Genomic DNA, 6,000 nt, shown 5'->3' on the forward strand with positions numbered 1-6,000 from the left:
TCACTTCTAACAGGGATCAGTGCAACCTGGCATTTAAATAATATTACTGTGGGAGCGGTTCTTTTCTGCAGCATGCTACAGTTTCTTGTGCAGTGTCAAATTTAGGATCATTTTGACATCTGGTCTGTGGCACTCATCCATCTGTTGTAACTGAGTAGGTGTTGGGTGGGGTTGGCAGGAGAGACTTGTTTAAATGTTTGTTTTCATCCTGTAGAGGAACGGCAGAGCCAGTTCAGTAATTAATTAAATACTCCTCTTTAAAAAAAAGGGAAAAAAAAAAAGAAAAATGTGTGTGCTAATATTCTAAAGAAATGGTAAATAAGGCACTTCTCACTGCTGAAATGTGGCAACATTGCTCCCATTTCTGCTTGGTTCCATTTGTTTTAGTATGCCTTCCTCATTGGGCTGGCACTCTGGTTTCAATTCCTGACTCAGCCAATTGCCTCCTGGCTGAATTTGGATAGGTCACTCCATCTTCTGTGCAGCAGTTCCCCTCTCTGGAAAATGCATCCAAAGTAAAACACTTCTTTTTTATAAACTTTGAAATCTGATAAAAAATGCAACAGGATAGGTGGCCAATATAATCACAATACCATTATATTAATTTGTGGTTATTCTATTCAAATAATCATTTTAAATTAACCTTTGCTGTCATCTGCTCATAGCGAAATAAAGGATCTGAGTGCAGTGAAAACAAGCCCACAACTTCTATGGCTGACTCTTTGTGTCTTTTGGCAACTCGTTTCTCTCATTTCACTCAGAACAGAGCACAAAATTCTTCTCCTTGTTTCACTGCCTGCTCATAATCTCCCCACCATTCACAAATGCACGGAGCAGCCGTGTCCTTCCCTGTGAGTGACTAGGGAATGTTCCACCCGCTCTGTTTTAACTTCGGGACAGACCTTGGTGTTCATTTCTTTGCCTTAGAACAGTGACTCCTGCTGTTCTGTTTGCCAGTCTGCACTGGGTTGTGCTTTCTATTTATCAATCACTTTTACCCTGCTCTGCGATCAGTTTATGGACTGAAGAAGTTATTGATAACACTTGAAAATGGCTTCAGTAGAACATCTATTTGCAAATCTACCAGATAAGCAAACAGGGGAACTCCCTATGCATAGCTAAATACAGTCATTTTTGTCCAGTGTGACTAATCCTGTGAGGTTCTGATCCCCTGCACAAAACACTGGCACAGGCAGTGATGCTCGAAGCAGCTTGCAAATTGCTATTTTGTGACTGGCAGATATGAATGCCACATTCATTAATCCCAGAATATATTTAAAGATGTGCACTGAGCTATGGAGGTTACACAGTCTGTGCTTGTGAATGGAAAACTGTGAGATGGGGCTTTTCTCTTTCCTCCTTCCCCTTGTCATGTACACACAGCAAGAGGTGTAAGCCTAGGAGTCTCTGTAAGAGAGTTTGTGGGAAGGCACTGGATATTGAATGCTTTGTATTTTCTGGTGGCCTCTAAAGCCTGGAATCTCAGCACTCTCAGAGCTTAGCAATTTTGCACCTAAGATTATCAGTCCTGTTATAAAAAAAAACAAAAGTCAGATCCTGGGCTTTCAAATGAAGTTTCTTCTAAAATACTGTTAGAGAAGATCAGAAGCATCCACTGGGGACACTGATTAAGAAGAACAAAATGCAATCTCCTTTTTTTCTTTTGTTTTGTTTTGTTTTGTTTTAGATAATAAAAAATTCAGTGTTGGTGATATCACCCTGAAGGTATCTACCATTTTACCTGTAATGTTACTCTTTGCCAGGGAAAGGTGGAGGAATTAAATGGATTTTATTTGTAAATCAGGTTAGGCAGAGAGGTTTCATATGATTATTTCTTAGCTTGCAGACTAAAGCATGTACTGTATGTTGGAACTAAATTCATCCTCCGTGTCTCTGCTGTGATTTGTGTCATAATAAACTTTAAGTTTCTTTTCTAAATTATTTTCCTCTCTGTAATTTCCTCTGGTGACTCCTGGACCCTGAAGTGCCACTAGCTGCAAAATTACAGATAGGAGTATTTTGAACTTCAGTCATTCACAAGAAATTCATAATCCTGACATCCCACAAATACTGTATTTGGTGTGAGATGAAAGGAAGTTATTCACTGCTTTAATCATATCTTATTCATTTCTGTAAAAGAGGATTTCTCTTTATTCAAGCATCTCTCCATTTCTTTCTTGCCCACTCCAAGACTGACAAAATTTCAAATAACTCATAACAAACTGAACACTTTTTGCAGCGAAACATGATCATTTCAGGAGCAAGAGAAGGAAAATACACAAGAGCAGTGAAAGGAACCTTTGGATTACAAAATTTAGTAATTTTTATAGAAAAAAATATGAAGTCTCCAGTACAGTTCTCCTTAAGACTGGACCGCAGCTTTGTTGTAAGGCACTAAGTCCCATTTTTGTACAGTCTTCTGTCTCTCTCCCAAGGATCAATCCCATGTGAACCTCACAGTACCAGCCCATGCTGAGCTGAATGATATTTGCTGTCAGTTATAGAATCTTCAAATAATAGAATAGTTTGGGTTGGAAGGTACCATTAAAGGTCATCTAGTTCAACCTGCACCAGGGAGTTTCCATTTAGTGTCAAAATATAATTCCTTTTATCATCTTTAGACTTTCTGGCTTTATGTTTCCTTTCGCATTTCTGATCTTTGTGAGATCATTGCCCAGGCTGGTTCAGTATGCAAAGGCAGGGAAATAAACATGGAAATAGGCAGGAATGATGCTGCATCCAGTTCTAACCAAAAATTTAGAAAATAATTTAGAAAACCAGGAATAACACTGTTTTTGTTTTTTGGTTTGTTTTTTTTTTACAAACTAACACTTCTACACACACAAAAAACCCCTAATATTATGGCAGAGCAGAATGAAAGACTGATTTATTTTCCCAATTGTATTAATTATATAATTTACTTTTAAGATATGCTCTGTCTCCTCTCTTAACAGACCAGCTCTTTTGGTGCATTTTGGGTCTGTTCTGTGTTTAACTCTTGTTCAACAGGGTGACCAGACCAGTTCAGTCTGATGGGGAGTCTGGCTGCCTTAGGGGAGCCCCCTCTCACTGCCCTCCAGGTTCTGGTGCTGCCTGAAGCATCTCCAGCTTTGCCTTCAGGCAACCGAGCACCACAGTCTGCCCCTTCCACTGCTGCTCTGCTCTTACATGACAAAGAAAATAAGAGGGCTTAAAAGGTTTTTCATAACCTGAGAGTGTTTTCAGAGAACACAAAGTATTTCCTCTCGTATTTGGCACTTTCCGTGTTGGCAAAGCAATAAAATTAATGTCACCGTCCTCCTCATCTCAGTTTATTTGGGTCCCCAAGTTTTTCAGAGTTGTCTTGCCCTGGGTGACCAAGGGGTCAGATAATTTCCCCAATGTTATCAAGTTTATATGTCCCACCTTATTGTTGTGATAATTCATCAAAGGATTCTACTGCCTTTCTTGCCGACCTTTCATTCTTCATTCCTGCAACACCTGTTTTGTTTTGTAAAACAAATCTAGGGCAGAATTTCTCATCTCACTTCATGATTACTAGATTTTCTTAACAACATCTTCTGAGATAAATTATCAAAGACTTTCTGAAATTTCCTTAAAAATTTATATTAAATAGTTCTGCCTAATCACTGAGATCTCCAAGATTTTTTTAGGAAGTTATAAAAGGCAAGTTTCACTGTTACTGGATCAGCCATGCTTAGCATTAAGCATATTTTTTTAGTTTGCTAAGTTATATTTCAACATTTCTTTCATTTCCATTTGGTTGAGGTGATCTTGATTTTAAAATAAAATACATGCAACGTTCCATTGCTTTGGTATAGCAGAATAGCCTATTTTTAAGGGAAACTTGCATGATTTTGTTAACAGCTATCAGTCTTGATTGATGCCATCTGCTCTGGGAGGTTTGTTACTTTAGCATGTCAATCCTGCAGTTTCTCTTCTGATACCTCAGTGTTTGACAGGCACCCATCTACAGTAATTAAATAGAATATCTAGAGACTGACTGTATTTTCAATTGGTAAAGACTGATGGGAGGATATTATGTAGCCTCTATAATTGTATCTTGTCATTTTTAACTGTCCCTTTGATCCAGCAAATTCACTAATTCTGTTTTAGATATTTAAATTTCTCGTTTGTTTGTAGAAATGTGTCTCTTTGCATTTGAAATATCCTCTTGTTTCCTTTGTCTTTCATTTTCTCTTGCCAGTTTACGTTCCTGTCTTTTGGGTTAGCCAGGGCTACATTTCCTTTTCCTGAAGGTTACCTGTTTGGTTCATCACGCTGTGTTTGTTTTTTCTAGCCTTCCTGCTTCCTTTTTGGTTTCGGGGTATGCATACCTTCTGTGATGCAATTATGGTATGCTTAAGTAGTTCCATGTTGAGGGTAAAGACTATAATGCCTTCACTTCTGACTCGTTCTCTGCATGTCTTTCCAACCCACTCCTCCCTCCAAATACAAAAAAATTAAAGGATGATATTTAAATTGCACTGCAGTTTAAGTGTTACATTGTTATCACTCCTCTATCTGCACCCCAGGAGGCTTTATATGATGTTTTGTATTTCTTGTGTTTCACCAGGGTGGGGAGGTAATTGTGTATTAGCTTCTCTATTTAGGACTGGCCCAGACCCAAGCCTCTACACTTCTAGAAAACTGCATGAAGTGTGGTTGTGACACAAACGAGAAACAAATACAATTTCAAATAAAGGTCCTGCCAAGGCACTTTGAAAGGAAATGATAAATTCATATTGGTCAGACCATTTGATGCTGGAGCAGGCTTCAGTGAGTTCAAGGGTACTAGCAGGGCTTTGGAAAAAAGCTGGGCTTCTTATCAGGCTGGTTCTCTCCAGAAAAGTAAGAATTGCTTTGGTTTTTTTTTACACCATGATCCTGTTTAACCATATTTGCTAAACAAGAAACTGGGAAAAAAGAGTAAAAAAAAAAATAAAAATCCTGGTATAAGACCAAGAGACACACATGCTTTGTTTTAGCATCTCTCTGCCATGGTAGGACAAACTGCTTTAATCAGTTTCAAAAGCCATGCACAGCTCTGGAACCCAGAGGAAAAATAGAGGCATTTAAAGAAAAATGCCCAGAGCACTGAGAAGGGGAGGAAAGAGGATCAGGGAGGAAAAAAAAAAATGAGATTTTGCCTTCTCACACACTGACAGGAGGAATATGATCTGTACTGGAAGTAAAAATTAGGGAAGGGTCAGGTAAAGCTCTGAAGATGAACAAATGGTTTGTATGCAGAGCCTGGCTATGAATGACACCAGATCACTGGACTGCAAAGATGTCACCAAATCCACACAGGTCCAGCTTAGACTGGGGGACCTGGGAGTGTTCCAAGTCTGGATGACTGACCTAGTTCCATCTCAGTTCCCTTCCCTGTGAGTGAGCATGGCAGCCAGGAGGGAGCTGTGCACCCTTCAAGCCACATGGCCGGTTTGGGTGTCTCAGCAGGGCATAAATGCCACGGCACACGGTGGAGGCCACTCCAGAGAGAGCATCATCGACTTCAGCACAGTGGGGTGGGGCCTGTTTGGCTACCTGAAATCAACGGGAAAAGTCTCCTTCCTGATCGAAGCACAGGACTGCCACCTTTACAGAGAGGAAGCAGCAATCCCCAGCTTCATATGAAGTTCTCTATGGCCATGGCAGTAAGGCAACATTACATTCACTGGAATTCAGCTTTGAAAGGTGTTGCACAAAAGAAAATAATAGCCACCATGCTTTTTAGGAAAAAATAAAAGAAGGAATTTTTTTTTTTTTAAACTGACCCTTGGCAGCCTGTTTAAAAGAGCTTGAAACTATCTGAACTACACAAGAAAAAAAGAAAAATAAAAAAAGAAAAAAAAACATGCCCACAAGGGCTGAAAAATCACTTCAGTAATAGATGGCTTTTAACTTTACATCAGAAAATGTTTGGCAGGCGTAATTTTAAAGTGTTAGGAAAATGTGTGTGATGACTGCTTGGGTGAAAGAGCAAATGTAGTCCACCGT

This window comes from Parus major, chromosome 2 (assembly GCF_001522545.3).
Source record: "Parus major isolate Abel chromosome 2, Parus_major1.1, whole genome shotgun sequence".
Classification (NCBI taxonomy): Eukaryota; Metazoa; Chordata; class Aves; order Passeriformes; family Paridae; genus Parus; species Parus major.